The sequence below is a fragment of the Quercus robur genome, chromosome 5, assembly GCF_932294415.1.
Source record: "Quercus robur chromosome 5, dhQueRobu3.1, whole genome shotgun sequence".
Lineage (NCBI taxonomy): Eukaryota > Viridiplantae > Streptophyta > Magnoliopsida > Fagales > Fagaceae > Quercus > Quercus robur.
This window is the reverse complement of record NC_065538.1, coordinates 6,557,511-6,581,354: the sequence shown is the minus strand read 5'-3', so window position 1 is coordinate 6,581,354 and position 23,844 is coordinate 6,557,511. Positions and strand designations below refer to the sequence as shown.

General features: G+C 34.9%; 1 protein-coding gene, 1 long non-coding RNA gene and 1 pseudogene across 3 annotated transcripts in view; 2 read left to right on the top strand and 1 right to left on the bottom strand.

Moving 5' to 3' along the window:
- The window catches only part of LOC126724949 (putative F-box protein At3g23970), a 172,839-nt gene that overhangs the window by 72,036 nt on the left and 76,959 nt on the right, over nucleotides 1-23,844 (bottom strand). The gene's annotated exons all lie outside the window — the stretch shown is intronic.
- Nucleotides 2,719-15,665, top strand: LOC126724704 (uncharacterized; annotated as a pseudogene).
- On the top strand, nucleotides 10,657-11,563 carry LOC126724958 (uncharacterized). The gene is made up of 2 exons (XR_007655222.1): nucleotides 10,657-10,767; nucleotides 11,264-11,563. It is a non-coding gene; the product is annotated as an uncharacterized LOC126724958 (long non-coding RNA).

Here is a 23,844-nt window from a genome sequence, read left to right as displayed (position 1 = left end):
ATCATAGAAGAAGAAGAAGAAGAAGAAGAAGAAGAAGAAGAAGAAGGAGTACTGTAATCTCATACGAGAATTCGGCTGTCAAAACAATCCACAGGCTGCGAAAGAGGGTGAGAATGGCCACTAGTGATCTCCCAATACATCTAGTGTTAGAAATATTTCATCTCTTTCCGCAAATTTCTTTGTACCCCACTCGTTTTCTTTTTTGTATTTTCTTATCGACAACAGCTCCGCCGACACAACTAATGCCTCACATTAAACTTGTAAGAAATTACAATTAACAGTAACAGTTAACAAATATAACAACCACTTCTCTCTCTCTCTCTCTCTCTCTCTCTCTCTCTCTCTCTCTCTCTCTCTCTCTCTCTCTCTCTCAAACAGAGATATACAGTGAGTATACCGTTAACTCTGAGTTCTCTCTAGTTGCTAATCGACAGTGAAGGTTTCCTCATCCACCAGGTAATGTTAAAAAAAAAAAATTATATTGATAATTGGTAACCGACACGGATACGTCGGTGGTAATAGTCGGTGGCTTTGACTATATATACATATAACATGCAAGAGGATGACAATCTCTTAAAAAAATTGTAATCTTTAGAATTCTTTTTATTTTAGTAAAGTAGGCAGAAGAGAAAGAGAAATCCTTCGATTTAACGATGGAGATGAGAAAAGTAAAAAAACATCATAGAAGAAGAAGAAGAAGAAGAAGGAGTAGTTTATTCTCATACGAGAATTCGGATGTCAAAACAATTCACAAGCCGCAAAAGAAGATGAGGACGGCCACTGATGATCTCCCAATAGATCTAGTGTTAAAAATATTGCATCTCTTTTCACAACTTTCTTTGTACCCCACTCGTTCTCTTTTCTGTATTTTCTTATCGACAATAGCTCCGTCGACACAACTAATACCTCACATTAAACTTGTAAGAAATTACAATTAACAGTAACAGTTAACAAATATAACAACCACTTCTCTCTCTCTCTCTCTCTCTCTCTCTCTCTCTCTCTCTCTCTCTCTCTCTCTCTCTCTCTCTCTCTCTCTCTCTCTCTCTCTCTCAAACAGAGATATATAGTGAGTATACAATTAACTCTGAGTTCTCTCTAGTCACTAATTGACGATGAAGGTTTCCTCATCCACTAGGTAATGTTAAAAAAAAAAAATTATATTGATGATTGGTAACTGACACGGATACATCGATGGTAATAGTCGGTGGCTTTGGCTATATATACATATAAACATATAAGAGGATGACAATCTCTTAAAAAACAAATTGTAATCTTTAGAATTCTTTTTATTTTAGTAAAGCAAGTAGAAGAGAAAGAGAAATCCTCCGATTTAATGATGGAGATGAGAAAAGTAAAAAAAAACATCATAGAAGAAGAAGAAAAAGAAGAAGGAGTAGTTTAATCTCATACGAGAATTCGGCTGTCAGAACAATTCACAAGCCGCAAAAGAAGATGAGGACGACCACTGATGATCTCCCAATAGATCGAGTGTTAGAAATATTGCATCGACTAGACCAGAAATCCACGACGCCATGCAAGTCTGTGTCAAAGGAATGGTGCTTCGTTATCACTAATCCTTTTTTTCCCTTGATGCTTTGTTAACAATTGGTAAATTCATATTTTATTTCCAAATATTCAATTGGTAGATTCAAAATTCAAGCACGAGTGGGACAAACCTGTCATCTCATCAGTGTCACTATCATTATAACGATTAAAAAACTGAAACCCCAAAAGCGACTGAGATATTCATTCCTCTCTCTCTCTCTCTCTCTCTCACTCACAAACAGAGCTATACAGTGAGTGAGAGAGAAAAAAATTATATCCATTTTTTCTTTTTAAAATCTAAAAATTTAACAAAATTTCTTCAGTTTAGTGCTGCCACTTGGCACAACCACGACATCTAAGCCCAACTTTAATTTAAATGAAAAAAAAAAAGAAGGATTAGATGAAGATGAAGATTTTGGATTGTAATCAAATTAAGAAGAAATAAATGAAGAAAAGAACTTGGTTTGTAATTAAATTAAGATTTTTATCAACTTAGAAATTTTAGAAGAAGAAGATAAGAAAAAAAAAAATTATATCCATTTAGTAGACTTAGAGTTTTAGTTTAACTCAATTTCTCTTGGATTCAACTTAATGAGGTGTGAAAAATAATCACGTTAACTCAATTAAATATCACTTTTTTTTTTTTTTTTTTTTTTTTTTTTTTTTTTTTTTTTTTTTTTTTTACGTGTAGCAATAGGTGTAGTAATTTAAATGAAAAAAAAAGAAAAAAAAGAAGAAGAATTAGATGAAGATGAAGATTTTGGATTGTAATAAAATTAAGAAGAAATAAATGAAGAAAAGAATTTGGTTTGTAATTAAATAAAAATTTTTATTAACTTAGAAATTTTAGAAGAAGAAGATAAGAAAAAAAAATTATATCCATTTTTTCTTTTTAAAATCTAAAAATTTAACAAAATTTCTTCAGTTTGGTGCTGCCACTTGGTACAATCACGACATCTAAGCCCAATTTTTATTATATATAATATATGATATATAATATAATACAATAATATGATTTTTATTTTGAAAAATGTTATTCATCTAGACCAACTTTCACGTGGAATTGTTTTCTAAGCAGAGGCAACTTTACAAGCCACCCATATAACCAGTCCTTCTGTCTCTCACACACATAAACACACAGTGAGCGTGAGTGGCTCTCTGAGCTCTCCAATGGCGTCTTCTCAAAAACTGCGCGGGCACCTCAAGAACATTCGCCGCAATGAAGAAATGATAGCTGCCCTTAGAATCCACTCCAAAGCCACTTAGCTCTTCTCCACCTCTTCAAAGCGCCAAATGTCTTTCTCTCTAAATTTCACTTTCCATGAAAATACTTTCTTTGTAATAATTCATCCAAAAAACCAAAACCCATAATTTTTTTCACTTAGAAAAGAAAACCCATTTCTCAATTATTTATTTATTTAATTTTTTTTTTTAAGAGTTGAAGCCAAATCAAACAATTTGAGTCCGGAGGAAGATAAGCCCGAAACCCAAACCCTAAGGTCGTTGCGTACTCAGGGAATGAGACCAGAATTCTCACACCCCAATCTCAATATAATGTCCCTTGCACACTTGGGGCCTATTAGTATGAGTGGTGCTTATAGTGGAGCCAGGTTCGATAAAGAACTAATCGAAAGAATTTCAAAGAAACCCCATGAGGAATTTGGTGATGGGAATTCCATAAAGGTTGTGTGTGAAAATGGGAGTGGTTTGGAATTGGGTTCTTTGAGTTGGAAACAGGAGTATATTAGGCAATTTGTGCCAGTGAGGAATAGGGGCATAACGAATTTGAGGTTTTTGCCATGTAGCAATGTGACAACGATTGTGGTCAGGAACGAGATTGGGAATGTTGAGTTTTGGGATTTTAATTCCAGTGTGAATGTGGTCAAGAATTTCAATGCATCAACATTCCTTTTCAAAGGTAATGATTTGGTTTGATTGAAAGATTGGTTGTATAGTACTTAAATTTTTATCTATTGTTTGTAATTGATTGCCTAGAAGGCTAGAAATTTTAGTGTTGGCATGTCAACTAGTTGTTAAAATTATGAACCGCATGCACATTTAGTTTGCATTTGGACCTTAAATGTCTATTGATTTAGGAAATCATTGGTAGGAGTGAAAGCTCTTGGATTGCCTGACTACTAATTTGGACAGGTGGGGTCAGTTTCCAATAAGTTTTACTAGCTAGAGGTGAGTTCAAAGGACTCTACTTTATAAAGGTTCCATACGTTATCAAAAAAAAAAAAAATCCTGTATGAAGCCATTGAGATACACACAAGACATGGTGGGTTGAGATTGTATTATCTTATTACAACTTTGGGGAAAATTGGCTTTTGCCCTTATTTTTTTAAAATATCTAGCACATTGTCCCTGTTTTGGAACTATTAAGCACCGTGTCTCTTTTTTGAAACTCGATTTTCTAAAAATCGAGTTCTGGGTAAGTTCAATTACTTAAATTTTCAAAAACATTTAAGTGAAACTTGACATTGCTAATGTCGAGTTGCACTTAAAAATATACACAGAACTCGATTTTGAGGATATCGACTTTCACACAAAACTCAATTTTGTTAAAATCGAGATTCAAAAACAGGGACATTTTGCTAAATAATTTCAAAACGAGGACATTGTGCCAGATATTTTAAAAACTAAGGGTAAATGCCCATTTTCTCCTTACAACTTTAACATTCAACAATCTTACTATCTATCACATGGTATCCTGTGGAAGATGCTGATTTTTTTAGTAGTAACATAAGAGTTTCTGTGAGGGAATTTAGAAATGAGAGGGCCACTACTGATTTAGTAGATATCAGTGGTGTTTGCCACTATTTTTTTTGCTTATGCAAAACTATGGATTGGTTAGATGTGAATTGGAGTAGCAGAACCATTTCTTTATAAGATATGTACACAAATAGGCAATAGGTGAATTACAAGGCATTAATGATTTTATCTTTTTAATGTGAGCTTTAGTCTTTGTTGTACTTGCAATGTATATGTTTTTTGTCATAGACCAATGCACATTGATATGAGCAATAGGCTAATGTTAGAATGAATATCACTTATATAAGTTAATGACCAACATTTGTTGAAGCTGATATAGGCATCCCCCAACCACCCTCCTGAAATTGTCATGCATTGGCATGTCATTGTTTTTTACCTTGATTGAATATTGGTAACATTTCTGCTGAGGATTCTGCATGCTTGAGAAGACTTAATGTGGTTTTACCTGCTCTAGGTACAATGCGATTAGCATAAGTTGGACAGTAATTGTGTTATGATGTCATTATAGGTATGGCCAATTATTGTGGACAAATGAATATAATACCTTGCAATTATTTCAATAAGATTGACATTAATTAAACGTATCTTTTTGGTGAGAGCAGAGCAATATGGGGTTGGGGTGATTCATACATTTTCATCGGCAATAGGAAGAGAGGAGTTGATGTTATCTCCTCAACTAAAAAGAGAACAATATTAACTAGCCCGAGTATGCCAGCGATTCTAGGCAGGTTTGATGCACACCCTTACAAAGTTGGCATGCTTGCAGGAGCCACATGTTGGGGCCGTGTTTATATATGGAAATTGGGCTAGGAACCTCAGTTTCTTTCAGCACCACACTTTTCATACTTCATGTTACCTGTTAGTGAAACATGACTGTTGTTGTATCTTGAAGTTATGCAGTTCAATGTCTTGCAAATTTACAAAAAGCTATTTTTGGTAGATAGAGTGACTAGAAATGTTGACTAGGATTATTTCTTAAAAAAAAAAAAAAAAAGGAGCTGCCTACTCTGATATTCCTTATGCAATAGTCTTTCGCTTGTGGCTATATTGGGCTTTTTTTTTTTTTTTTTTTTTGCCGAGTATTCAATCTTTGTAAAATATATTACTAAAAAACATTTACCCGAAATTATTTAGTTATATAGCCTTGCTTGAGTTTCAAGCAAATGAGCCCTAATATGGACCTTTTGATATGACATTTTTTAACTGAAAAATTCCCCATGCATCAAACATAAAATAGCTTTGTCTCACCTCTCTCCATTTTAAGGTTTTTTTTTTTTTTTTTTTTTTTTTAAATTTTTTTTATGGAACTAAAGTTTACTAAATTTGAGTTTCACGTGAGATATTTAATTTTAAAATGCCACATCATATTACATGGACCACGTGAACTCCCGTTTGCTTAAAACTCAAGTTCACTAAACTTGATCTTTACTCAAAATTTAGCAAAATCGTGTTTCAAAAGAGGTTATATAACTAAATAACTTCAGGTAGAGGCTTTTTAGTAATATTATTATTTTTTGGTGTGCAAAAAGTGAATATTTGGTACAAAAAGCCTACTATATTGACAAGTTGAAGTTTGCACTCAATCCACTAACTTGACAAATCTAACTTGACCCAACCCAAAGTCTCGGGTTGGTATTTTATGGGTTCGATGCATTGGGCATATATATATCTTTTGAAACTTCTTTTAAGTGAGGTTTTAGTTGGCAAAATTTTCAACCCAAAATATTAAATGTTTAAAACAAAATCAAATTTATTAGTTTGATTTATTTTTGAAAAAAAAAATGGAATATTATGTCCTGTTGTATACATTATAAAAAATTATTAAATAATAGATTTAAATAGTTTAAAGAATTTTTTTTTAAAATTTTTTTAATTTTTTATGAGGCTTGATAAAATAATCTCAAATCAATGATTCAATTCAACCCAACCCAATCCTTACAAGTTAGGTTGGGTTGGTTTTAAGAGTTATCATGGGTTGGGGTAGAAATTTATACCCAAAGAAGTTTGATTGAAATGAAAATAACCACAACCCAACTCTTGCACACTTTTAATAACAAGTATCTTTGGTAAATGGCCTAATAAGCAAATGAGAATTATAACTGGATAATTCATTTCTCCAAAAAAAAAAAAAAAAAAACCCTTAGCTTTGCTTGACCTGTCTTTGCCCCACTCTGCCCCTAAGAGGTCACGGCACGGGGACAGGTTTTGCTTGTCCTGCCTGTCCCGACTCAATGTGTATATACATATTTTATTTAATATATATTAAAAATTTCCTTTATATTTCATCTTTATCTCATCGGTCTCATTTAGATTAGTAAAATATATCCAACTAGCCCTAAACTTGCACCACCCCTCGCGTTTTCTCTGTCCCGAAGAGGAGAACGGAGCGGAGATGGGGCACCCCTAATCCGACCTTAACCCATCCTATTGTCGTCCCTAATGTAAAGATCTCCCTAATATCAATTTGCCCTTTTTGTTTCTTATTTATGGATCCAAATTATGTACCTCCTATTTTAAACATGGATTGCATTGCTGTAGTGACTCCTCGGCTTATTCATAGTAGTACTATTATCAATGATTAATATTCTCCTTATTTACCAAAATAAATAATAAAAAAATTGGGTGCCTCCACCCAAGATCTCATATTTAAACACATTTATGAGAACTCATTCAAATTCTAGGGACACAAATCTTATCCACATTGCAGATGCCAGCCACCTCTTACTTGCCAATGCTTATTTATTTAACAACTTTTTTGTAAGAACCTATAAGCATTTTTGAAATATGTAAAAAAGATTGAAAACAAAAAAAGAGAAAACCATACATTACCTTCTTTTATGAATTCTCCACACTAAATGTGCCATAATTGCACGAAAAAACATCTTGCAATATTATTTTTATATCATAGGATGCTAAAAACAACATTCAAAGACATGATGATTTATTTAGAAAATGATTTCTACCCATTCAAATTATCTAATTTCTTTCAATTTTTATTCATACGTGACTGACTTGAGATATGGATAAAAAGTAAAACCTAAAATAAATTATATAAACACAAAAAATCAACTAATGCTACACTCAAAATTGACTAGAACTTGGAGGGGATTTCGCCTCGATTCATGACATATGAAAGCTAGAGTGGAAAAAAAAAAAAAAAGAAGGTGATGTAACCTGCTAGATTTTTTTGCATTGGGATTTTTTTTTTTTTTTGAGAATAAGGTAAGTCAATTTTATTTCGGCAAATCAGACTGGAAAACATCATCCAAATCCTGTGATAGTTCTTCTAACCACACATCAGTATCAGCAGTTAAAACTGCTCTTCTTGCTAGGGAGTGGGCTAAATTATTACCCCCCCTACTAACATGACAGAAACTACAAGCTTGCAAATAAAGACTAGCTATTTTAATATCTTCTATAATGTGGCCCCACTGAGTCCTACACTGTTTTGGACTATTAATGGCTTCAATTACCTTTAGTGAGTCACCCTCCATTACCACTCGTGTGAGACTTATCTCCTGCGCCAAAAGGATAGCATGTCGGGCAGCCATGGCTTCCACCAATTCTACAGAGCTGGGGAGCGGAATGTTCTGACTTAGAGCTGCGATTATCATTCCTTCCACATCCCTAACTACCACCCCCAGACCTGCTCTACCAGAATTCTTGAAGACGGCACCGTCGAAATTCAGCTTATAAAAACCAGCACTTGGCGGCGTCCATGGCGGTCTTGTGCGAGACACCCTAGACCGAAATGGACGATCCTGAACGTCCCAAAATTCCTGTAACAGCTCACGAGCTCGCTGCACCGTCTCCCCTACTCCCCAAACACTTTGCTTCTCCCTCAGTTTATTCCACCTCATCCAAATGCTCCAAGCAACCATCGAAAACAGAGCAGCTATGGCTGGGCTTGCATTAGCTAAAATCGCTGAAACAAGATCGCCAAAATTTCTAAAAATCTTTGGTTGGAATGGACAGAAAGATGGCTCCGAAAGCCAGATACATTTAACCCGATCACACAGCCAAAGACAGTGAATAGTATCTTCGGTGTGTTCTTCACAGAGGCTGCAAATGTTCTCAGGGAGAATGTGCCGTGTAAATAGATTGAGCTTGGTGGGTAAAGATTCATTTGAGGCTCTCCAAATAAAGTGCTTAACTTTATTTGGAACTTGCATATCCCAAATTCTATTCCAAAAGGCTTTGCAACCCCCTGTAGCGGACGGACTGGGCAGAGCAGCTCTGGAATCAGCGGCCATCAACTGATAAGCACTTTTGACAGTGTAGCTTCCATCCGTGGTGTGTGGCCATATAAGCAAGTCCTCCATCGGATAATGGCTGACAGGAATTCCTTGAATGCTCTCGGCTTCCCATGGTAAGAAATTTTGTTCAATGATCTCCTTATTCCAAACTCTTGTGTCAGGGATGAAGAGATCCTTTACTGTGATCAGAGAAGGATCAAGTTGAGGAGATACAATCTGGCCTCCCCCTGAAGACTTCAGCCAACGGTGCTTCCATATGTTGATCCCTGAACCATCTCCTATTCTCCACCGTGCTCCCTTGCATATAACCTCCCTAGCCTGTAAAATACTTTTCCAAGCAAAGGAACTTCGCGGGTTGAACTCAGCATCCAAGATACTCCCCACTGGAAAATATTTCGGCTTAAAGACTTTGTACGATAACGTGTCCTTCTCATGGTAAAGTCTCCAAACCTGTTTACCAAGAAGTGCATCATTAAATTGTCGAAGATCACGAAATCCCATACCCCCAAGAGACTTTGGAGAGCATAAAGTACTCCACTTCACCCACTGCATTCTTCTTGTATTATCTTGATTTCCCCACCAAAATTTTCGGATCATCGTCTCAATATCCTTGATTAAGCCAATTGGTAACCGAAACACACTCATCGAATAAGTGGGAATAGATTGAATAACCGCCTTTATCATGACTTCCTTTCCTGCTTGAGAGAGTAGCTTTTCCTTCCACCCTTGCATTTTTGCCCAAATCCGTTCCTTGATCTGAATGAAGCAAGCTTTTTTTTGTCTCCCCACAAATGACGGCAAGCCCAAGTATTTCTCATAGTGCTTGATAGCTGGCACCCCTAGCAATACCTTGATTTCTTGTTAAACCTCCTCCGATGTGTTTCTGCTAAAGAAGAGGGTTGTTTTGTCCTTATTCACCAATTGGCCAGATGCACCTTCATACCAATGAAGTAGTTGCTAGATTTTTTGACATTCATTTTTGTTGGCCCTGCAAAACAAAAGGCAATCATCTGCAAAGAAGAGATGAGTAATCTTTGGCCCTTGGCGACATAGAGATAAACCCCTTATCTCCCCATTATCCGCTGCTTTGTGAAGAAGAGCATTTAGACCTTCCGCACAAAACAAGAAGAGAAAGGGGGAAAGGGGGTCACCTTGCCTCAACCCTCTGGATGGTTGTATAAACCCTCTTGGTTCACCATTTAAGAGTATGGAATAAGTCACTGTAGAAACACACTGCATAATCATAGCCACCCATGAATCCTGAAACCCCATCTTTAACATGATTTTTTCTAGAAAACTCCACTCCATTCTATCCTGAAACCCCATCTTTAATATTTTTGGACTGCATTATATTTACTTCCTTTCTCTCTCAACAGATGATTATTGAGAAGCATAAGAGCAACTACCATTTTCTATGTATAAGATTCTTAAGGCTGTTTGCTCATAAGTCATCAAATAATGGAGCAAATTCTACCCACTATTAAAAAAGAATTTACTTATGAGACAACTTCATGTGTTGGTCATTGCAATGTGTTTTAGGCTTTTAGCAGTGACGCGATTGCTGTAGGAGACCTTTTTCATTGGTCATCAGGAAATTGCAGGGTAGTGAATTGTCCCATTTTGTTCTCTATAGCTTTAGGATGCCAGAACTTATTGTTCCAAGGAGTCTTTCTAGAGCAAATATAGTCATCACAAAAAGTCAAAAACTGATTGTAGACATTGAAGTTATTTGGTTTCACTAAACAAAAGTGCTTTAGTTATTGTCCATAAGCATTTAGGCAAAAAATTTTAAAGTTATACTAAAGACAATCAATTATAGACCCTTCTCTTCATTTTCTAGCACGAACATAGACCCCCTTTTGATGCACATAAAAAGGAAAAAGAAATCTTGTTTCTTTGAAGATAGATCATTCTATCAAACTTATTTGTTCAATCTGATCTCATGGGCCCTTGAAATTTTGATTCTAACTGAAAATTTTAGGGAATTGGCAAGCATCTGGTGGATATTAGCAAAATTACCTTACAAGATAACAATAATGAGGTCTGTTCTATTGCTGTTGCTGAGTATCAAACTTAATGTTCTTCATAACAGGGTAGTGCTGCGAGAGGAAATCTTAGCAAGGAGGATGCTGCCTTTATTTGTGTGCAAGCACCTGATGCAGTCCCACAAAGAGGATTTATATTTGAGGTTGGTAAACATATACTAAATCAAATTTATTGAATGAAACTGATTTGATTGGTCGAATTGTTGTATAAATGTGACAAATGAAACTCCTTTAATGCATCAGCTATAGGCAACTGCTTAACGGTTACATTTATTATCATGTTGATCCAGATGAATCAATCCTGCCTGGCACGTTTCATGCATTGGACCAGCCGTTGAGTTCTAGGTTCCTGTCTAACATATGGTCATATACACTTCTTTGAAGGTAAAACAACAAAGACGGAGTCATAGCTATGAGAAGTCATCAACAAATTGGTATATACTAAAACAAGTTGAAAGTAAACTACAAAATAGTTTGAGAATATGTAGTCGACCCATTTCAAAGACAATACTAGAGCAGTGAAATGATTTTCTTGTCCACGATAAACAACCCCTTATAATTTGTTTGAACCATGTTATTTTCTTCTTCATTTTCTTGAAAACTGGGTCATCAAATGTTCTCTGCTTTTTGTGACTATAGGTGGTCAATGGAGATGAGAAGATTTCAGATTGGCAAGAGTGTATGGCTAGATTGATGGAGAAAGCTGGGCAACAGCTTCAATAATAACACCCAAACCATGCTAAAAAAGGTGCCAATCATTTATGTTTATTTGTTTTTCTTTGTTCTTGGCGGTGTTCTCATGAAATGTTTTGCCAGAGAAAAGGGCATTACAAGTGAGTTTGTTTTACACATGAACTGCATAACCATTAACCAGTAATGATTCAGAGAACATAAGTGTTAGTGCTAAATTTCTGATATCAAGCAGTTGCCAAAGCCCAACATAGATAAGTTTTCCACTCTTGTCTTGATATGTCATGCATAATCGTCTTTTATTGTCTCTATTAGTGGTATATGACATCTTAGAAATGTTATTGCACGATATTTTCTCATGCAATTAATTAGGCATATGTAGCATGGAGAATTCACAGAAGGTGTATTGGATCATAGTAATGGATGATTTTCTTCTTCCTCTTCTATTTTGTGTGGAGATTTCAACAGTAGTTTTTTATTTTTAAAGCAACGTAACAACTTTTATTAAAAAAAAAAGAAAAAAAAAAAGAAAGAAAGCCAACCTAAGTACATTGGAAATGTACTATAGTGGCAAAACATCAAAAGCCCAAATTACAACGATCTAATAAAAGAGGAAGGGAAAAAGATGAAAAAGATGAAAAAGATGGCAAAACTAGACTTTATACAAGGAGAGTAGGGAGGAAAAAAGACATAATCTCGATAATAGACCGCTCATTGTTCTCAAAGCATCTAGTATTCCGTTCCCACCATATACACTGTAACAAACAATGTGGCATAAACGTGAGACCAATTGGGTGGAGGCACCCACATTGACACAAACTCTCTTTACTCTCCTAAATCCTAATAATTAACAATATGAAAGGAAATAGTAATATAGGAAAAAAAAATGTTGGTGTATGGAACAATCTTTACATTCCTAGCTGTCTGATTCTCCACTTCATGTGGAAAGCAAGTCTATTCTTCCCTCAACTGCCCTCCTGAAATTGTTATGAATCAGCATTTCATGGTTCTTTATTCCTTTTATTAAATATGGGTGACATTTCAGTTTACAATTCTACTGAAGGTTCTGTATACTTGAGAAGACTTGATGAGGTTGTACATGTTCTAGGATACCTTGGTTCCATTGAATTGGAACAAAAGAATGCACATGACTTTATTTGGTCTATGTGACTCTATCTTCATGTTTAGTTGTCTGCTTTGGGCAGGACAATATAATTGCTTGGTTTGGCTCTTGTAAAATGTCATTCGACTCTAGCTGTGTCTTCCTGGTTACATGCTCTTACACCCTAGAAATATTTGACACATGTTGAGTTTCATAGATTCATATGATGTCAGCTGATTCAGAATTGTTGAATCCTTGATTCTGTTTTGATTGCAAATAAATACTTGGAGAGTAGGCTTCAAGAAAAAGTTTTTGGGGTACTTTGTAAAATTGAATTAGAAAAAGCGTGGGATCATGTGAATTGGGTGATGCCTAGAAGGATTTTGGATTTGCTGCTATGTTGGCTGGTCTTTCTGCTAAAAAGAACAGGCTGTCTATTCGGAATGCAATTCCATCTCGCTTGAGGTGGCTTATTTGAAGAGAGGAATTCTCGCATTTTTGAAGACAGATTTTTTGGTTTCCTAGATCAAATTGCAATTAGTGAGCAACCTGTTCATCTAGAACCAGGCTTCTTCTCCTTGAAAGGATTGTGGTTCTGATTTGGTGTCCTTAGATATCATGTCTCTCTGCTGATATGTTTTGTCTTTCCCCCCCTTCTGTCCAATGAAATCTTTACTTATTGATCAAAAAAAAAAAAAAATCATAATTGTGGATTTATGTGCAAATCTTTACCAGTTGTTATTTGGGATTTATCAGATTGATGGATGTTGAGAAGAAGGTTTTTAATTTGGTGCATTCAAGTGATGATTCTATATATTCTCTTTCTCAACGATCAGATGATGTTAAGTGCTTATATTTTAGCGAGTGTCATGGAGGTTTGAATATCTGGGATGAGAGGATTGGAAAATGCTCAACCCAATGGAATTTGCATGAACATAGGATTAACTCCATTGATTTTAACTCCGAAAACTATAACAACATGGCTACTATTTCCTCAGATGGAATTGCCTGCATATGGGATTTGAGAAGTATTAATGTAGATCAACTCAAAACTCTGAAGAAAGTAAACCACAAAAGGGTGGTGCAGTCCGCTTACTTCTCACTCTCTGGAAGCTCCCTCACAACGACAAGGTATGTAGGGTTGTATTAAAACTTTGATTTTCAGATTGAATATCTTGAGACCGGTTAGAAATATATGTGGTAGTTTGCTTGATACTATTTGAGTACAGTTAAGATTATGTAATCTATTCTTGTTTACATGATTTTACAATTAGTTCAAAATTTGATGAATAAAGTTGACTCCTGTTTCTGGCTTCTAATCAACTTCCTGTTTTAGGTATACACACGTTCAAATTCTTGTTTTTTTACACCCTAATTGCATATATTGATTTTATTAGTTATCTTGTTAAGAGCCAAAGTATAGTATATAAGCAGGGGTGGTTTGGATAGAACTGTATATGATTTTATTTCCAGGAATTAATTTTCAATTGTCTTCATGCAGCAGGGACAACACGGTTGGTATAGTGACTGGAGTTAATTTTAATCACACTTCAATGATTAAGCATGATGATCAGAGTGGCGACTCAATGTCTTATTTCAGGTATGAATTTTTGCCAGATTATCAATTGTTGATGTGTCTTTTTTTGTTGAATCATCTGCTTGATGTTCTATGGCAAATATGACAATCATTCTCTATTAAAGTTTTTTTAGTTCCTTAATAATAATAGTAGTAGTAGTAGTAGTAGTAGTAATAATAGTAATGAGCAAACCTTATTAAGCACAAGAGTCTGTGCCTAAATTCTGCAAAAATCAAACTGAACCAGCTGCTAAGACTGCAACACAAGAACTCAAACAACAAACAAAACAATTTACCATGATCTAACCAGGAGCCCAGGCTCCGAAACAATAGTTTTTCTTTCCACCAGTTGACACTGAGCAAGAGATACCCCAGAGATTGCAGAGGATTCTGTTCTGCAAAGTATTTAAACCTCCTGCAGCAATCTACTCTAGATTTCACATCCCACTTGATTGCTTGAATTCTGCTCGCCTCATACTTGATGAGACAATTAAACTCTCTGTGATTTCTTTGCAATCATATGTGATATACAGCAGATGCCGATGCAATATTGCAAATCACAGATTTGAACTAGACCCTTCCCCTTTAAAGCCTTGACAACCCATTGTAGGATTTTAGACCAGCACTGCCTCCTTAATCTAATCCAATATAATATCTCAATCTGATGCTCTCTCATGGGACAATAGCACTTAAAATTCAAAGTTCTCCCTTCTTTTCTATACCTTCTGCGAAATATATGCAAGATGACACCTTGATACCAACAATTTAAGTCTAGCATGGGTAGTCAATCTATTTCTCGGAGCCAACCAACAGGTGAATGCATGCCTTGGGGTAGTAGAAATATGCCTGACCATCATCCACCAATTAACAAATTGCGGCCTTGATCTGATAGCTTCCCAGGTTTCTGCACAATTGAAGATACTAGAGTTTGCAACAATCCAGTCCATTCTAAAGAATCCCTCTCTTCCAGGTTTACCTGAAGCACTTTAACTGGAATCAGCACCAATGCCCCCTCATATAACACTAGAATCTCTAGCATTAATGCTGCTCCCAGCATCACATACAATCCCTCCATCAGGGTCAGAGTTGTCCAGCCAAAGAAACATCAGGATGCCAAATATTAAACAAGTTTGGTCGATTCATTCTCTGAAGCAGATTCTTAGCTAGGAGGGATGATATCAACCGTCTGACAAAGATGGACTGTAGTCACCCACCATTCCACCACACCCCCCCCCCCTTTTTTTCTCCCCAACCACAATAAAATCCCACTTTTTAAAAGAATACATAAAGAGGTAAAATGTGATTAGGATAAGTTGGACAGTAACTGTGGTCTGATGTCATTATAGGCATGACCAATTATTGGATGCAAATAAATACAATATTTTGCAATCATGAAAGTAAGATTGTCATTGAACATCTCTTTCTTTGGGGAGCAGAGCAATATGGGGTTGGGATGATTCACACATCTTCATTGGCAATATGAAAAGAGGAGTTGATGTTACCTCCCTACCTCTAGAGAAAACAATATTCACTCTACAAAGCCCCCACACATGTCAGCTGTTCCACGCAGATTTGATGCACACCCTTCAACTGTTGGCATGCTTGCAGGAGCCACTTGTTTGGGCAGGTTTATATGTCGACATTGGGCTAGCAACCTCAGTTTCTTTCTGTGAAACATGACTGTTGTTGCATCTTGAATTTTTTTATTTTTTTTATTTTGGAGTAAAATTGACAGAGTTTGTGCAGTTTGATGTCTTGCAAAATGACAAGAAACTGCTTTTGTTAGGCAGAGTGACTAGAAATCCAGGCCATTGATCGAATGAAGGTTTTGTATAGATTATGCGCATTTTCATTGTGGAATAAGAATGAGTAGTTTAGTACAAGAAGCAAAGGAAGTTTGGAATCTCATGTAGTAGATCGGTATCCTTTTTGACTAATATTTTGTTCCAATTAGGCAGTTACTGGCATTCTCTTTGAGTCTTGAATATTCTTCATTTTAATATTCTTTTGATTAACATTTTACTCACATTTATATCATTTTTCTCTTGCAAACCATTTCATGAGAACACCATCAACGAAAGAGGGAAAAAAAATTTGAAATAAGTGATTTGCATGTTTTTGTGCCTGGTTTGGGTGTTGTTATTAAAGCTGTTGCTCAGCTTTTTCCATCCACCTTGTCTCCATTGACCAACTAGTGTCACTTAAATAAGAGAACATTTAACAACCCAGTTACTATGAAAATGAAGAAGAAAATAACATGGTTCAAATAAATTAATAAATTTTTTTTTTTGGGGACAAGAAAATCATCCCAGCAACTGGTATTGTCTTTAAAATCAGTCTACTTCCAATTCTCAGACTATTAGTATTTCTTTACAACTTCTTGTTTTTAGAATACCAACTTGGCGTTGACTTTTTATCATAGTACTGACTCCATTTTTATCAAACTCAAATTTCATCTTCTTGCCACAAATACTCAAAAGATGTCAAGAACTAATGGCAATGGCGCCCCTAACCAATATTCTGCACAAACTAGACGTATTCCCACATCAGGAAAGGCAACAGTGCTTGCATTGGGCAGGGCCTACCTCAGGAATGCTTGGTGGAGGGGGCTACATTCGTGACACAAAATGTAGTCTTGTCCATTAAGGAGAAATTGGACCGCCTGGGTAAGCAAATATTAAATACTTCAATTTGTGCTTGGAACTTTTTGAGACCAAATTCAATTTTTTGCTTTCTAAATTGTCCTGGTTTAGTTTTTGGTTAAGTTATATATTTGGTACTCAACCTTCTGAACTTTGTTTCAAAATTGGAGCTCCTATTTTTACGAGATCTGGGAGAGGTTATGGTAGGCAATCTTATCTCCAATTTATTGAAGAGATTGATTTTCAAACTCAAATCTGTGATTTGTTGCTTTTGGTGGAAAATACTCATCTCCCACTTTATTATCATTTATGTGACAAAACGGAATATTTCATGCCTTGCCGTAGGCTCCACATCATCAAAGTGACTTTTGGTTTCATGAATTCTATTTGTAACGTTAGTATTTTTAAACCATTGGATAATAATAAGAGCCTTTTTTTTTTGGAACATCTCAAAGTATAAGGATGATCTTGAAACAAAGATGAAAGGTTCATTACCAAATATGCCACAAAGTTAACAATAACAGCAGCAACATTCACAGTGAGTTGAAACTGAATGAACTTCTAGATGTTTTTGTGGACACATCTTCCCATTAATTATTGTGGAATCAATAAATATTGACACTACTATATGGATAAGCACTTGATTTTTTTTCTAAACCATTTTGTGGGCAGAATGCTAAATTTCTAAACCACAAGTGTCAAGTGGGAAAAATGTCAAAGTGTAATGGTGTCATATTTTTCTCAAGCACGTGATGACTTAGCCTCTATATTTTGACAACAAAGTTTGATGAACATCCACATTAGCAGGTCTCATGTGGGTAAAATGTATTTTTGTCAAAATCACATATTAGAAAAAAGAAAAGTGTAGTTTCTCCTAATTTTTCATTATTACTATAAGTCATGTTTAGTTTATTTATTTTATATTTTATTTAATCCAATCTTTATATTTTAGTTTCTCCCAATGTGTGTGTGTTTGTTTCTCAAAAAAAGAATGGGTAATTGTCTCACATTACTTAAGAGAATGTGTTATGTGTAGTATAACTTGTGCCACCCTCCCTTAAAAGTTACCATAGCTTTTGAGTGGAGTTGTGGTGTGCCTTTGTGTTAGAATCCCTTTCCCTCTCCCTTATGGTGCACACCCACACACACTCTGTCTCTCTCCTTGGCAGATTTCCTCTTAAAATCCACAATTGGAGCTTGCTAGTGTTGACATCCTAACTAATCCACATCCAAGAGAGAGAGTTGGACTTATTTCTACAAAGCTTGAATTCCCTTCTCGTTTCAAGGGTCTCTCTCTCTTTGCGAATTTTCATTCTGATTATTTGTTATAGCATTAGCAACATATTTTATATCTCATTTTCCATTTCAAAAAAAAAATTATGATGGGTGATAAGAATAGCTATTGTGGGATGTGATGACTGATTAGAAAGAATAAGAAAAAAGAATTTTGATGGCCTTGTTTGAATAGTTAAGCTAATTACTAACTGGATGTTTTAATCTTTCAATTTTGTACAAACCCATTTGCAATCTGTGGTTGCATAGTAAACACCAACTCCAAATCTTCAACTCCACAGCATAAACCAAGGAGTTGTGGGCACATATATTAGTACACTGAAAACAAAAAATTAGGCTGTCAAACTTGAAAAGTAGATTAGTACCGCCTGTTTAGGATTAGATTGTAAGCCATCTTATTGTTTATTTTTCCTACTATTTTCAAGTTCCACTTGAGTTACCTACTTATTTTATTTAATTTTTGTTTATTTTATCAACTATTTACGAGTCCTACAGCCCCCCCCCCCCCCAAATTTTTTTTTTAAAACCTCTATAATAGTAGGAAGAAATAGGTATCACACCTTCTCATTTAAGAGCTGCCCCCTATGAGAAAAGCTTGGCCCTTCCTCCTGTACGTCAGCCATAAAAATTCCCCACCCCAAATCCCTACTTTTCATAATTTGACTTTTCCTTTCCTCCTCTAAAACATGTCAACCATATCCCACACTTTTTTTCTTGAGTGAGACCAGATCCCATAGCTATTCAAGGACCTATGTTGTACTGGTGTGGGAATTATCATTAGAGATTAGAGAGACCGTGAGAGTATAGTATTAGACTATTAGTAGGAACTAGTGCTAGGCAGAAAATTCGAGATAATTTTTGAGCTAGTGGGCATCTTGTTGATGAAGTCCACACTCTCCTATCCATGTGCAGGTCTTGGAGTTTTAGTATAGTCCCTTGTTAAGTTTGTTAATAGGGTAGCCAAGATATTAGCTTCTTATGCTAGGTAGGCAACGAGGATAGTATTAGATGGATAGAAGTAATTCCTTTGTTCTCAGCTACTCTAGATGCTGATGTACTTGTTACTTTGCCTCAAAAAAAATTTCTAATTTTTCTTTAATAAAAACCTCATTGAATTTAATTTAATTTCCCTTAAAAATTATAATATTGTTTGCATTTTATTGGTCATGGAAAAATAATGTTTGAATTTAATTGGGGAACCCAATGTACTACACTTGAAGCATTATACTTAAGTTTTACACTTTCCCAAAACTATTACAATATCCCCTTCCAGTTTATAGCCACCCAAAAAACTCTCCTCATCACTCATTTCTCTCTCTTCAATTTCTCTTCATTAATTCTTTCTTATGATGCTCTCACTTAATCACATTTTAATTAGCTTCTCTCCCTTCCTTAAGAAAGAGTTTTCTAATTGAAAGCTTAGAAAATATTGAGAGGTACAAAGTTCTTCTTCTTTCTTATTGATCCTTTAGTTCGATTCCTAATTATTTATCTTATGATTTATGATCTTCTTCTCTAGTTCAATTTCTATTTGTGGATTCTAGTTAGCTCAACTCGTAAAGTCTTTGATAATTGTATAAGAAATCTGGGGTTCAATCCCCGCCTATACCAAAAACTGATTGGTGTCTTGGTCTAATGATAAAAAGCTATCATCAGGAGCAAACGCTATAGGTTGAAACTTTCTCAAAAAATAAAAAAAATTTGTTCAATATCTATTTAGTTGAGAGGTATGAAATTGATTTTGAATTTATTGTTGATCAAAGCAATCTAATTTGGTTGAATTTAATTGCTATTTATTTTATGGTTGCTTATAGTGACTTTGTTATCTTTAATTTCTATGAATATTATTTCTTGTAATTGTATTCTAGTTCTTGTTAGATTTAATTTTTTTTTTCCTAAAACTAATCTAGAAAGACATGTATGTATGTATGTATATATGTCATACTTTGTATTTTTCTTGAATTGCAAATCAATATGATAGTGTTACCTCGACTCCCCACCCAAATATTTCTAGATACACCCCTGGATAAGTTGTTCCCAAACAGATACATAGGAACTACGGTTGAAATAAGTTAAACAAGAGTAGGAAAGATATTGAAAATTAGATGACTGACTACAATCAGGGGTTGACCAAGCTCTGTAAACTAACACAGTTCCGGGAGAAGTACCATATCTACATTTTTGATGGAGCACTCTTACTCTGGCTGAACCTTCTTATGAAGCTTCATTTCCATATGGTTGTGGCAGTATTGCTTAATTCTCAATTGGGTAATTAGCTTCTCAATGTAATTAATTAAGTTAATTTATAAAAATCAAGTAAGATCTAATGATGCCTTCACATAGTTACAATCACTATTCATCAACAAATATTCCCCATAATTTACTCATTATTCTTATGCTATTAAGTTTTGCAAATAACTTGGTGTTGTAATAGACATTTGGTATAGTGGATAAGAGGTTGGACCTAAGTGCAATGACAAGTGCTTTTGCCCAAATGATGTGTCATGAGTTTAAGTTCCAAAATTGGACTCTCCAATTGGGGACAATACATCCTGTTCGGGTGTATGTTTCCTCCCACTTATAGCTAAGTGGGTCCCAGCAGTGGGACCCATTCAACTGTAAGTGGGAGGAAGCATACACCCGAAATAGGGTATACTTCCTCCTCCAATGAGAGTAAGGTTGTTTACTGACCACCTCTCGTAGACCCTGCAAAAACGGGAGTCTTATACACCAGGTACGACTTTTTATCTACACTAGGCCAAAATAAACAAATAAATAAGTAGTAAATTTGGGCTTTCAATTGTCCAGTGATACAATGGTATCATTCTTGTGGGCAATTGTTAGCCCTAAATTCCATGATTTCTATGTTTACCTACCTAAGTATGGTGTCTGGTCCCTTCATCCCTCCCTGGAGTTAAATTGAATAGGTTTATAACTATATTGAAGATTAGATCATCTAGGAATCCTGTGGGTCAATGGTCTTGCATAAGATCATCAACGTGTGGAAACCTGAATTCCATGATTTCTACAAATTGATTTATAAGTCTCTGTTTGGTGCATTCTATTATGACTAAATGTATAGTTCTCACCTTTGACCATAAAGATGGATATAAGAAAAGGGATGAGGGTGGCAGTCTCACTCACAAAGGGATCCCTATGGAATTGAGTGGTGCTTGGTCTAGGGAATTATTAACCACCATGCTCCAAGCATTGGCAAAACAAAAACACTGGCCATGGTAGATGGGGAATATTTTGGAGGATATTCATTACAATGTACAACACAATAACCTTAGAGTTGTGTTGTACATTGGAAAGAAAGAAAGAAAGCCAACCTAAGTACATTGGAAATGTACTATAGTGGCAAAACATCAAAAGCCCAAATTACAATGATCTAATAAAAGAGGAAGGGAAAAAGATGAACAAGATGGCAAAACTAGACTTTATACAAGGGGAGTAGGGAGGAAAAAAGACATAATCTCGATAATAGACCGTTCACTGTTCTCAAAACATCTAGTATTCCATTCCCACCATATACACTGTAACAAACAATGTGGCATAAACGTGAGACCAATTGGGTGGAGGCACCCACATTGACACAAACTCTCTTTACTCTCCTAAATCCTAATAATTAACAATATGAAAGGAAACAGTAATATAGGAAAAAAAAATGTTGGTGTATGGAACAATCTTTACATTCCTAGTTGTCTGATTTTCCACTTCATGTGGAAAGCAAGTCTTTTAAATCACACCTTTCCCATTTTTATCACAAGCTCTTGCGATTTCCCAGATTTGTGATACTGTCTTTTTCTTGTTTTTCTTTTTCAAATAAAATAGTGTCTTCTTTATTAATTTTTTCCCACATTGCTAAAGTACAACAAATACTTGTAATACACTATAGTAGCTGGTTAAAGATATAATAACTGAAAGAGATGCTATTGCGAAGAGGCCATTTGTTGAAAATGCAAGTAGCAATTTTTTTTTTGTTTGGGTAATTCGATAGTTGGGAAAAGAGATTTGAACCTTAAATGTTTTTGTTAGAAATACTATAAGGTGCCAATTGAGTTACAAGACTTTCGACAAAATGCAAGTGGCAAATTAAAAGCAATTTTTCTCTTCACATGAGATCCAATTTGCTCAACTTCAGAGAGTACATTAACCAAAGCACGTTCAATTAATTATCTAATAATACAATTAAACTCTTTCTTGCTGTAATACAATGTTGGTCAGCCATATTGCTAGCAAGCAAGCATTCCATTTTGCATTGTTTCATTGGTCCAAGGATCAACATACATAAAGTCTCAACCAAAAATAGAATATATATATATATATATATATATAGAGTCAATTTTAAGAGTAGAGAAACCCTTTGATTTTTTAAGAAGAAAAGTCAAATATATTTCTAGAAGTAAGTTCTGAGAAAGCCAGTATGTGTAGCCTTTTTTGGCCATTTAACTTGGATTAGTTCATGGGAGCATGTAGCTCTACCAACTAGAAAGTGGTTAAATCCAACCAGAATGAATTTCTCTTTAATTTATTATGTATGAGTTTATGGAGTAATACCCAGGTCAAATTCTGAACCACAATTTTTTTTTGGGGGGGGGGGGGGGGGTTGGGACCTTGGGTAGGAGGGGGTTGCATAACTTCTCTCTAAGTTTAAATTTGGAAAATGTCAAGAACTTTTATATTTCCATAATGAGCTGTTATTTTTATTTTTCCAGGTTTAACTTGTCATCTAACTAATCCATTTAGTATTTGGTAACTGCCTTGTGAGATTATCCTTGATGAAAAATTTAATTCGAAAAAATAATGTAAAAATAGTTAAGATTGGACAATATAGTTCTAAAGTGAATCATTAGTCATAACTCGTAACAATTCTTCCCCAGAAAAACAAAAATTAAGGAAAGAATCCTAATCAACATTTCTAGTCACTCTGCCTAACAAAAAACAGTTTCTCGTCAGTTTGCAAGACATTAAACTGCATAAACTTCAAGATACAACATCAATCATGTTTCACTAACTGGCAACACACTAACCGGCTATTAAGGAACAATATTTTTTTTTTTTTGATAAGTGGTTGCTATTAAGGAACATTAACAAAGTTTAATACAGAATTGTCATATATGCCATAGAACATCAAGCAAATGGTTCAACAAAAGAAAGACACATCAGCATTTGATGATCTGGAAAAATTTCTTACCTAAAAGAAGAAGTCCAATTGCGTGTCTGATTATAATGCTTAATCATTGAAGTCTGCTCAAAATTAAAACCAGTCACCATACCAACTGTGTCGTCCATGCTACATGAAGACAATTTAAAATTAATTCCTAGAATTAACTATTAAGATCATATACAGTTTATCAAAATACCCATGTTAGATTATACTTTGACTCATAACAAGATAACTAATATAATCAATATATGGAAATTAGGCAAAAAAACAAAAACAAGAATTTTAGTAGCTAGATATCCCTAAAATCTCACAACAACTATAAAATAAAGGGATCAACTTGAATCTAGTTTTTTCAGCAAGTAGTTTATGAGGTAATGCACTCAATCAGCATTTAACTAGTATTGGAAAATAGCATACACAGTGAAAAAGAGCCAACTTTATTTGTAAAATTTTTGAACTAATCATATAAACAAGCATAGATTATATTCTCTAAATTGTTATCAAATAGTATGAAGCAAACTACCATATATATATTTCTTACAGGTCGTAAGATATTTAATTTGAAAATCAAAGGTATAATACAACATGGGAATAAACACATTACAGGTTTAATTACCATTTACTTCTCAGTTCTTTTGTCTCATTCCCATGTTCCAAAATGGTACTCATTTTTCTAGTTCTTCTATTTATTTTTGTTTATTTCTTTTATAATAAATTAATAGTTGGAAAGTTAGAATAGAGACAAAG